Source organism: Metopolophium dirhodum, chromosome 5 (assembly GCF_019925205.1).
Source record: "Metopolophium dirhodum isolate CAU chromosome 5, ASM1992520v1, whole genome shotgun sequence".
In the NCBI taxonomy this organism is placed as follows: Eukaryota; Metazoa; Arthropoda; class Insecta; order Hemiptera; family Aphididae; genus Metopolophium; species Metopolophium dirhodum.
The window spans coordinates 6,908,391-6,922,343 of NC_083564.1; positions in this window are offsets into that span (position 1 = coordinate 6,908,391).

The window sequence follows — 13,953 nt, forward strand, 5'->3', positions numbered from 1 at the left end:
CGAAAAACATTTCCCGACAACATAAAACGAACGCACTATAACACAACGGTCCGCCCTTATCAATCTAATACAATACCGTATCATTATATTATAATATTATGTGCACGGCGACAATAAAATTATTATGTATGTGCACAATAATGATTGTCAACAGTCACAATGAGCCAACGTTGTCACATGTATGTGCTAATTGATTTTTCCGACGTGTGAAAGAATTACAATTATTGTTTTCAGACCACTCGGCACTGCGTATTATTATTATTATTATTAAATATATTATAATATTATATACATATCTATACGTGAGTCAACGTTATGTAATATTCCGTATTATTATTTTACTTATATTATAATATACAATACATAGGTACATCCGAATGATACTTTCTTATAATAATAATAATAATAATATTATGGACGTGTGTTTTCGATATTTTAACAACATATTATATTACACGTTTATATAGTTTTTTTTTTATGTATACGTCACGAGGATCATTACGATATCGTAAAAATGTATTTTTAACAATTATACGAGTTATCTGTGAATCGACTGTATGCGCATCTGCATATTATTATTTTCATCAAAACATCCCGAGGGGTTCTAGTTGAGAATTAGCTGTCGAATGTGTCTCGAAGAAATGTTACCGTATTTTTCAATATCCTGTTCGTACATATTTACCTACATTATGTAAAAATTCCTGCTATTCATTACGTAATTTAATAGTAACTTAGATACTACAATATCGTATATGAAACATAAACATTTATCGTTGATAATTTTACAGTAGGTAGGTATAATCCTTAAAATACTTTGATGATAAAAAAAAATCGTATTGCCTATATGGTACTTATTCTATACGCATATCCACCGGTAAACATAATTATGTGAGATTTTATAATCAATATAATAAAATAATATACATTCAATTGAACAAAGATAACATAATATTGTTGCAAAATAACAGGAAATTCATAAGCTGACTACTAGAATAAATACCAAGCTAATTCTTATTATTTTGAGGACAGGCACACAAAAAAATAAACAAATAGTAAAACAATTTGAAAAAGATATATTTTTTCAGCTGGCATGGAAAACTGCCAAATCTACAAACTGCGAGAATGAAATCAAATTATCAAAATTCAGTCGTATCAATGATTAAAATACTGTTTTCAATAGTCAAAGTGGATGATAACAATTTACAATAAATAGCCGTGAAAAATGTTCTCATTAGGTAATTTAAACATTTTTAGGTATTTCAATAATAATAGATAATATTATATATATATATATAAATCGTAATCGCTTAACAAAATCGATCTTTTCATGAAACGAATACGGCTTTTTTGCACAAATTCAAAAATATTTCACAAATCAGTCTCTTTTTCGTGAATTTGTCACTCCAATTATTTAACATCGTGTATTATTTTCACAATTTGGGCAATCACTTTGTGTGCTGAAATACAACACTTATTGCACACGTCAAGTTATAACCTATGTCCATTATTATTAATTATTTTAAGTATTTATTAAGAACTTATATATGGGACTTCTACAATACCATACATGATTGTATGAATATAAATGATAGTTATTTTTTATCAAAAGTTAACAGGGATAAAGACCGACGATAAAACCGATATCAATTATAGGCAAAATTATAAAGTTTTCGTAAAAAAAAATATGTTGTAAGTGTCTCCTGAAAAATATCAAAATTTTAAATTGGGCCATACTTCTCATAAGCACCTCATAATATGTAATCTCGTGTAGGAACCCCTTGACGGTACTACCTGCTATCACTGACGGTAATATGGAATATAATATGATAGATGAAAAGACAAATAAATTAACTTGGTGTGTATAGGTATTTACGTTAATTCAGCGTCATTAGATTCCACAATAATCGTCTCGATTTTCCAGCTGTATATTATGGCTTTTTGCAAGGCTTATCCCAATGATATGTCTCAATTTTTTGATAAAATTCAGTTTTTTCATTAAATTCATTCATTTTTTATATAATACGTAGCGGTACTAAGTGAAATGATCCACACAACAACTACCTATACAGTATACAGTATACATACTAATTATTGAACATCAAGGTATTACCAAAATGCTGATATAACATTATTATTATGACTTTTATCAAAACCAATATCATCTACATATTACTGTTAGTCCGGTAATTGCAGTGGGTATAAAAATCGTTTTGAATATAAATAATATTTATTATATTTGACATGGATTCAATTGCACGTGGCTAATGGATATAACGAAACTTAACGGTGTTGTATTTCAGTACACAAAGTGAACGACCACATTGTGAAAAAAAATTACAAGATGTTAAATAATTAGAGTGACCATATTTTGATGAAAAAGTGACCATTTTATGAAATATTTTCGATTTTTACGAAGTGTTTTAAAGCCGTTTCCAGTTTATGAAATGGACAACTTTTCATCAAAAGATTGATTTCGCGAAGTGACTACAGATAATTTAAACGGAAATCATTACCTGATAATTTTTTCAATATTTGGTCCAAACCATAAAACGTTTTAAACGTCTTCCGAATGTGTCTGTTTCCTAAAAATAAAAATACGAAATTTAATGCTAATCATTTACAGTTTTGTGTTGTTTGAAGTCAATAATAAATAATAATATTATAATGTATCTACATTAACGAATAAATAGTATTTTGTGGGCAAAGCATAAAATCGATAAAAAAAAACACAATAATAAATTATCTAAATTATGTAGAGAATAATAATAAACTGTTTTAAGCAAATAAACCTTTGAAGCGTGCAATGTACATCCAATCGCAAACAATGATTCTATTAAATTCAAAAGTAGTACTTAAATTTTAATTATTTTTTTTTAAAGAAATAGGTACGTTAATTTCCAAACTTTATGTTATAAGTCATAAGCATAACTATAATAATTGTATGCTTAATATTTGAAAATACACGCGCCCATATTACCTACATTTTGTTATTATTTTTTATTTGATTCGATTTTAAATTTACAGACAAAAATCTCATATACAATTAAATTATAAGTTATATTAACTAATTTTCATTGTTTGATTATAAAATAACACAAATAACGTTTTATTAAAATAAAATGACGAAGGTCATAAATATTTTAGAAGTATTGTACAATGTATGGTACCAATAGAAAACATTTAGTTGTTGAACTATAAATAGTATATTTTTATAGCATATAAGACATAATATAACAAATAGATATTGTACAGCGCAAAATATATACACTAAAAAATATATAATACCTAGTATATGACCTTCAAGTCATTATTTATTTAATATTGTATTAGTTGGTTTTCCTACTGATCCAAATGTTTTATATAATATAATTGCATACAAGTATTTTTAATGATACGAATTGAGTTTTAATTTATAAACATACACATATACAGCTTCCAGGTTCGTTCCGTTCGACTTATAACGATGATTTAAAGATAAAATATTTTTTATTTTTTTTTATCCTTATTACATTGTTGTCTAACTAGGATGATGTCAAAATATTTAATATTGCACAACATTTTTGTTTTAATTCCCTATATTATGATATTATGTATTTTATAATATTTAATAATAAAAATTTCATAATTAATAATATAATCTTTTTGATAATGGAATATAATTATTAAAAATTAATATTGGTATTAAAGTAGAAAAATGTTTTTGTTGAATTTACAACAGAGGCTGGCTCCCTACATATTTACGGTATGACCCATTTCGAACAATTTTAAATCTCGGCAACCCACAATATTCTAATGACCTTTTTTTCAATTGTTGACGCTATCCTTACGATAACTTTCAGTCTATCAGGCAGCGTCGTGGTGACATATCACTGATAAACTCGTCACGGATAACGTAAACAATGATAAAACTGAATAAATTCAGTCATCAACGAAAAGTAATAAAAGATGTACAGTTTAGTGACACGGAAAATACTGTGTCATATACTCGTATTTATACAGTAAATAGATTATCTCTAATTTTTTTTTTTTGCATACCTATATAGTATATATTTTATGTCAATCCAATATTAAATACTTTATGTTAAAAATGTACGCGACCTACTTTTGAGGCACGGCCTACGGTTTGGGAACCTCTGAATTAGAATATAATAATATTCTTGAATCTATAAATCTATGGTATATATATTAAGTCTATTTTAAAAAAATCCAACCCCTCCACAACCAATGAATTATAATTTATAGTTACGCCCGGTGGTTCAAATGAGTAATAAGCAAATCCACAATGATAGGGGAAAGCTCTTCTACGAGAATGGATTAAAACCGAATTAAAAAATGTCTATAATATGAAACTCAATACCTTCGAAGGAGCCAGACACTGCAAAGTACAGACAAAGAGCCGAAACAAAAAACCCTACGACCCCGGCTGCTATATCTCACAAGACGTATATTCCTATCTGAAGACAATGCGGATAACACTTACGACTATACGGTTAACACCTGCATGCCAACTACATGTTATTTATTATAATTATTAATTGTCACTTATTGAACACGGTCTTTTCTAAAATTATCATAATAATAAATATATTATATTGCATATAATAAAGTATGTAATGTATTACTATCAAACTTATAATATTATGTAATAATAAATGTTGAAATATTTTAAAGCACAATGCATAAAGCGCTATACTTTTAAAATGTCTACGGTGCTACGTTGTCTTATGTATATAATTTAATATTGTCAATGTCACCCAATGGCCACTGTTGACGCAGGTTTATTTAAATTGACAAATAAATAATACATTTTCATATTTAAAAACTAAAAGTAATTTTCTATACCATAGATTAACAAAAAATATTATTCTGTCATTATACCCAAGATTTTAAATACGGATGATAACAATATATACTGTTGTTATATGAAACGTTTTTATCTAGCTGAAATTGGTGGAAGCAAATATTATATGTAAAATGATACGATAATGTGTCATCTAGATTAATCATGTCCACTAGCCCATCTAAAGATATTCACACACACCACATAGTAGTAAATTCGTAAATTGTTTTAAGAACACTGATACGTAAAACATAATAAATACATTTAACTGCACAATAGGTACCAATTGATTATTTCAGTAACATATTTCAATTTTTTCATGAATGCTGTACATCTATTGGAAGAAACTGGAGAGTATATAAAATGGTACATTTTAGTAAGATAAATTAAATTGTTTAGATTAATGATATTTTTTAGTGTTACAAATCTCCAAACCTTACTTATATGAAACATAAACTACCGAGATTAGAACAATTTGTCGTACATAATAAGATTAAATGTATATGCATGGAAAACTGTTTCATACTATCACAAATTCTCAACAAAAATATATTCCAAATTCTAGCAAGTGTGTTTCTATTTTTTACGGTAATTAATTATAAGGTAGGCACAACAATACTATTAGAGAAGTACTGATTTGGATTTCAACTATGATATAAACGTTATACTTTAAACATGAACACGTTTCTAATATAGTCCAGTTGTTTTCGAAAATATGGCAAAAACTGTCGAATAAGCTTATGTTATTAGCACTATAGTTTTTTTTTTTTTTTAAATTCATTGATCGAAAATTGTTAAGTGTCTACCATCAATTATAATATTTACAACGGTTTAATGCTTTCAAATACCTTTGTATGGATGATCGAACCTGATCATATTATGTTGTGTCTACATTAGTTAGAAATTATTTATCTTACGGGATGAAACTTAAACGTCTACCAATAGGTTTTAATTTGTTTTCAAGTTTAACTAAAACGATTTTTATTTTCTACCTATTTATGTTTATGATGTTTTCGCCATTTAAATTTACTAATGGTGTAACAGACTTAAAATGATACTATCTAATATTTCTACTAGTGATTGTAATTTAATAATCGATGTTCGATGTGAGTATGTAAATATATGTACCTATATATACCTATGTATCTTTCTTTAGATAATATCCTATGCTTATTAGATAGACTTATATATTATATTATCTTAGCCGTTTGTAATCTTTTTAATTGGATAGGTAATAACTTATAATATTACATTGTTAAAACATAACGGATTTAACAAAGCACATTTTTTGATAACCAAAAATGCATAATCTATTATTCACATTACGTCACGGAAATACGCAATTACCAATAGTACTTACACGATTTACTCAAAAGTCAAAAGAGCCTTTTGGGAACCCCTAATCCTAATATAATAACAAATGAAACGTTTGCTACAAGTGGATTTGTTAAACGAAATATTTATAATAGGGTTCTTTAATTTTCATCAATGGGCAGATTATGTACAAAACCATATCTGAACTTAATTTATGATTTAATTATTACTATCATAACTTTGAACAGATGTGGGTTGAAATCCCAATCGATTTGTATAAAATAAAAAAAAAAATTAAAAGATTATATAAGTCATCAATTGTATAATAGGTAATATAGGTACATGCTTGTAATTTAAAACAAAAGAGTGAATAACAATATATTTATCATAATAAATTATCATAATGACGTATTCAACTATTCACAAAACCAATATTTGTACGTTAATTTAGGAATATGAATTAACAAAAACTAAGTATCATAATTTGTCAAATAAACTATTTCAATTCTGATAATGTTACAAATACCCTACAAGTACAGATTATTATTGTTAGATAATATTATATGAGTCACAAAAGATAGGAGGTATGTAAATTATTTTTAACCATCAATTAATGTAATACAACAATTTACTTATTTGTTGACACAATTAATTGTATTCAATTAATAAACGTTTTAAAACTTATTAAAAGTCCCAAGAACGTATATCAATATTACAATATTTATATAGAATAAAATATACCAAGAAAATGTATAAAGCTAATCAGTTAAACGTTTTAGATTGTAAAAAATATATGTAAAGCAACTAATAATATTTCGAAATTATGTTTAAATTTTATTAGAACCAGAACTAAAACCTTAGGTTTTGTAAATATAATTATTATTTAATTAATTAACATAGGTACTGTACTGTGCCATGTTGACTAAATATATTTTATATATTACTTCAGTATTATTTTATGGATTCAAATAATAATTAAGCTTATTAGAACAAACTAGTAATTAGGCAAATAATAATAATTTTTTACTTTTAGAAAAACGTTGCAACTTTTTCAAAGTACAAAAATTACTAATTTTTTATACAAGTATTTTTTAATACTTGTGGGAAATTAAACCAAAAATTGTTTTATGGTTTTATAATCAAACTAAAATTAGCCACGTCTCGAACTTTGAATTGAGAGAAATGGATAAACTGACGACAAATTATGTGTCTATCTAACTATTTACAAAAAAAAGCAGGAATGGTGTTATTTGTCTTATACCATAATAATGAGTAGTTATCCGTTCAACTATCTATAATCTATATTATACTATTTTCATTTGTTAAAAATTATAAACTAAATAGATTAGACGCATATAGAGAATCTTGATTTTATATTATAATATGCTTACGTAAAAATGTTATACTAAACGTATGGGCATTTTATTCTAAATATTTTTTCGTTACTTAATTTTCTTTTTACCGTGTTAAAATAAAAATAATATTGTTAGTTGAACACTGAACACTGGACATGTTAACTATGTAACTTTTTTTTTTAATATTTCCTTTTTTTATATTTGAATATTTTAACCGTCACAAATTACTAAAACAAATTTTGACGTTAATATTTTAAAACATAATATCCAATAATATAATATTGTAAATATAATACACATAATACTATGTACACACGCATCGTGTGACAGTACGATGGTACGTGATCATTATAAATAAATGATTGTTAATTTTATTTATATTATGATATTTTGTAATACTCCTAACGTATATTATAACATCAAAATATTGTACAATATCTAGATATTATGTAAGTATTAATTTTGAAACTTTTTTTGACTAACGTATGATATTTTACCGTACGAGTACTTACACATATAATGAAACATGTGTGTATAATATCTACGTAGCCAAACAATTTTTTTTTGTCCCGATAAGTTTTACATTTCGTAGCATATGTTTAAAAGTTTTGTACGAATAACAAAATAATTGCTCTCCACAAAATACCTGCAGTATATAACCTATTTTGCATAATTACTTGAACAGTTACGCGACGGTGTCAATATTTTTTTTCATAGGTTTCATTATGTAGCCATATATAATATATATATATAGGTACAGTGTATAGTTTATTATTATTATTTTATACTCCTCAGCCCTCGGGCAACTAAATAAAACCTTCCTTAAACTTCAACCGAGGAATATAAGAATAAGACGTGCCTACCGTCAGTCCAGGTGTTCATCGGGTAGTATGATTTATCGTTTTTTGTTAAATTTCTTTTTACCTTTTGTTGCCAACTGGGGAGAGATCATTAAACCTATATCAGACAAACTCTCCGAATAACAGGTGAACTCTTTTCCCCTCTTTCTCTCTGTTTCACGGCACCCTATTAGCAGCAACAAGTCGGTGCGGGATGATACTCCACAGACAAGGGTCCTAAAGGAATGTCAAGGTTATTGGCTGCGGGCACCTACTACTGGTCCTTCAAATCAGTAATCGGCGACCGATACCTTCCTCGCCCTCTTCGAAAAAGGATTTCGTCACACAGGGCGTTAAAAATGATTTGATTTTAAGTGTTGTTTGCTGTACTTAATAGGCATTCGTTGTAATAATAATTATCAAACGATGATTAATTAAGATTGTTGAGAAATATCTTACGAATAAAACAAATACACACGATATAGAAATATCCGTTAACTTATACAAGTTAAATTAAACCATTTACACAATCAATGATCTGGTCACAAAAAAAAAACATAGTAAGGACCAAGCCACCAAGGGGTGATATATAGGAATCAAAAACAATTCACATGCGGCATTTAGAAAATAAAAATACATAGGTGCATAGGTAATGAGTATTGTTTTTAAACATAATATCGTAAGTAAACAATAGTAAACCTCGAAAACGGTATGAAACTATTTAATCACGAAGAGGTTAGCACCAAAACGCTGATAAAGTATTGTATAATGGTCTACGATGAAATGTTAAATGAAAATTAAGACACGATAAGACGAAAAAGAAAGTGAGAATAATAGGTAGTACCTAACCGATTGATTTCAATGCTACAAAATTAGCTCTTATCTACAATATTGTTGAAAAATTATTATTTTGTTTGATTAAGACTGTATTTAATTAAAAATTAGTAAATACATTCATTATTATTATTATTAAAAAAAGAAAACTAAGTACTTTAATCATAATTCTTAAAAAATACTAGGAGAGAAAATATAGTAGATAAACTGCTTTGTGTCTATGTTCCTACTGAGTATAAATTTAAACAATCACGAGACTGTAACAATAACGTTCAATGTTCACATTAGCATAATATAGGTAAGAGCAGGATAATTGGATTAATTTTTTCAAACGTGTATTTTTATTTTGAGAGACGATTTTTTCGTACAGCGTACACTGATCATCTATGATTATTAAAGTGGGGACTATTCGGCTATAGGCGAATGACCTTTCCAGTGGTTGATAAAATTTATATTAAGTCATTTGAATGAATTTATTACAACGTGAGTATTTTTTAGATGGATTGGATTGATAATAGTATACATATGGTCGATAGGTGTACACTGTATAATTTATATATATATTATATGCTCGTTGTGTTTTCGCCATTTTTAAACATAATGATATAAGCACAAAATAGTTATAACTTTATAAGTTCAAACAGGGTTAGTCATCAGGCAATCTCACCCCTATTTTATTTAAAATTTTCATTTTTTTTATGTTTTAAATAGGTATCTATTATAATTAATTAGAGAATGAGCATATTTTCAAATACTTAGATATTCACACTATTTAAGGAGTATTCTTAAATAATTATGATTATTTGAGGAAATAAAATTATATACAATATATATATATATAATAATACAATATATCCAATGATTATGATGCCTCATAAATAATCCTCGTCCTGTGGTGATTCAAACTTTCGTTTCTTACGAGCATTGCCAGTTTAAACTGTAAATTATAAAGCCGATAACTTTTTAAGACATCTTAATGTTTACAAATCAAAATTTGAATGACTATAGGTTCTGAGTTAATTTATGTGAACCAAAGGTATTAGATTTAAAGATGGTTATATGCTTATATCACTACAATGTCTTGAAAATTATTGAAAAATAAATAAATAAACACTATTAAACAATATGTTTGTATTGAATCACTGTGCATAAAACATAGATAATAATGTAAATTATTCATACTGTAAAGAGACTATATAGTTATATTTTATGGATTTTTTTTTTAATTTGATAAAAACATATTTTTACTATCTGCTTATTTGTATAGACAAGAGACTACTGAACATTATAATTTATAACTATATACACAGCTTAAATACATTTTTATTTCATAAAAAAAAACATCTAGTGTAATTATATAAAAAAAATAAAAAAAAACTCTACCTACCTACAAATCAGATTATTTATAATACGTAAATTAATCTATATAATAACTAATGAGAGAGTGTAGACTAGGACTTATTATCGTAAATCCAAAAACAAGGAAGTACACTCAATGGACCGACATTAAGGATGAAACATTGATTTTTTTTCATAAACACAAACAATACCTACTTGATTTTCTTTATGCAATAGACAATTATTAATAAGATAGGTGTTGCCCAAAGGCGCAGATCGTCCATTTTATTCGATAGCCCAAAAGCACAAAGCCGATTCGTGCTTTTTTACCTAAGTAGAGAACGGTATAAAAGCGCAAAACTAAATTTTATTGCCTGGTACAATTATTGTAGGTACCCGTCGCACTATAAGATTAGGTTTAAAATTTGACTCTCATTACATTCAGTTGTCAAACGTAGTGTATTTTTCTATGCCAAAAACAACAGTTCATCGAGTTCAGTTAAAATTTATTTTTATTTCATCATTGTACTTTATCGTAACAAACTACGCATGATGACGGGTGATAATCGCTTAGGATGATAAATATTTTAAAATTGAATACGACAAAAATTAATATGCAATGTCACACTGGGAAAAGTATATTTTATGTTTGGATTGATTTATTTACCATTTACTGACATTTCTGATGTATTTTATAAACTGATATCAAAAAATATCAACGTTTTCTGAATTTATTTTAGTAAATTTTATCGAAAATTGCAGCAGATATCCACCACACCTCTGAGCCCCTTCAGACGAGCCAATGACTATCAATGGTGCAGAATCATACCACTGTAACTTGAAAGACCAATTTTACAATTCACGCCCATTAATTTATAATTAGGTATATTGAAGTGCTTATAGAATACCTAGCAGAAGTTTACTTAAAACTAATGGATGAAAAACAAAGAATAGAGACCTAAATCTCCAAATAATACAAGGAACGTGTACCCATACACAGAGTATAAGTCCAGATTAGGTAACTTAAAAAAATGGCTTCAAATTGCAACCTTAATTTTAAGATATTCATTATTATAATTATGTAAAAGTTTAATTATTGAGAAATATGCTTTCAATAAAATTATAAATATTATTTTTATTGTAGAAAAATTTATTTATACTTATGGGATCTTTATCTTTATTTTTGCGGTATACTGGGTCCTGTTTGGGTCATATTTTGTTGTTGTTTATGGGCTACATCCTATGAAAAATACCCATTTAAAATTGTAAAAGCGTATTAAAATGTGATCTTGAGTAGCTACCCTTATATAGTGCGGTTAGTATAAAATGTATACGTATTGCTCGTAAAATTAATTTGTAAAATACTTATTGTCTCAAAATTAAAAACGTAGTCGAATATTAATCTAGCAATAAATGTTATAATATAATATTATATAATATAGGTACTGCAGTACATGAACTTATACATTTTAATTTGAAATTATATAATACGTATTGTTATGAATTTAATGAGCAAACATATTTGGAATAATAATAGTTAGTGTTCAGTGGTCAGACGGCATTAGTATAGAGTATGTGTATCATTATTATTATTATTATATTATTCATGAAAAAATTACTGTAATCAATGAGCAGGTTCCGTGATTGTTTAAGGCATCGAAGAAACGTTTCACCACATTATCAAAATCGTTACTATTCTCGCCGTTCGTTCGTCTGATTCAATAAAGTACGATAAGGTATTATATCATTGTGACTGCATAATATAGGAGTGTTGCAGTGCACGACACAGACGCATCGAAATCATAACCATAATATATTATGTTTTAATGGAAATTTATAAATAATAAATAATAAATTGTTGTTGAGCGCACGTTTATAAAATTTAAAAAAAAAAAACAAAACAAAACAAAAAGACACTTGTCTCGCGATTCGGACGAGGAATCGAACTGAGAAATATCTGATATCGCCTTGGACAACGACAATCTGAGGACACCGAGTGTGCATTATAACTACTATTAAGTGTATTAAATGTGGATATACATATACGTATATAAAATATATATTTGTATACCCATCTAATATTCGCGACCTCGAAGCCGATCGTACTAGAAACACACATATAATAATAAATAATAATAATATAATAATATACACATGCATATACACACACACACACACACACATAAAAGTATACATACATATTATATTATACATAAGGTACATATAGTTTGCAATATATTATACTGTGCCACTATACCATAATAATATTATAACATTCGCGCACACATATTATTATTATTATTGTTGTTATGCACGTGTACCTATCACTAAAATATATTATGTGTACAATATTTTGCGACGAGTCGTCGTCGTCGTCGTCGTCGTCGGTTTCACCCGCAGGCCGTTGCACTGCTTCGATGTTATTAACGGCCGGTAGTTCAAAAGCGGTCTCGAATGGAATTTAATTTGATGTCAACTTCCTGTTTAACATACGGTATGGCGTTTACGTACCACAGTCGTACAACATACGTCATATATACAGGGCGAGCGGATTAAACAGGACACGACGGAGCTGCACTCATCCCCGCGATCCATATTCGAATATTATTATCGCCTCGTCCGACGACGTCGTTCTCAGTCCAGCCATCTGCAGTCGTAGTGTGTTTGCTTACATTTCCCGGACAGCCTGGAACCGGCATCCGTCGAACGCATCGACCACTGGAAATCGTGTTTATTCTCGTACGAAATACCTCTATAACATAGTAGGTAACTACTGACGACAACGCAAACGGTCGTCGTCGTCTTCCCATGCTCGCCTGTGCCTGTTCGGTGTGAAGGAAAAATTAGCACGACTATAGGACGGTATTGGCGGTAAACTGGTTTTGACGAAAATCCTCTGGTTAAGGCGCGAATAACACAAAACTCGTTTGCATAATATTATATTTTATTCCGCGTAAACAGCAGCGTGCAGTTGGACACGGTGCTATACAACAAGTTGAATCTGACGAAAACAAATTTTAAAATCAAGGAAACGAATGACAAAGACTGACTAACAGAACCCCCGCTATAAATTATTCTCATAACATATTTACACCGAATATTGTGTTTACCGGTTTTCTAACGTTATAGTATTATTATGTAAAACCTTTGATTCAATAAAAGTATGTCTTACGTATTGTTTACCGTCTAAAATATGCAATATGAGTAAACTCAATGTGTAATGTTTAGAATTATGTATAACACAATACCATAATATACCTAGTTCTATATACCACATTATAGTATTACAATGTCCTACACGCCTACACTTACAACAGTTATAAAATTATAATTAATACACACTAAATATCAATTGCATTATATTATAGAGGGTAACAAACATGTTATTATGTTGAAAAATGTTTCCGTATTGGTTATAACACTACCTACTTAT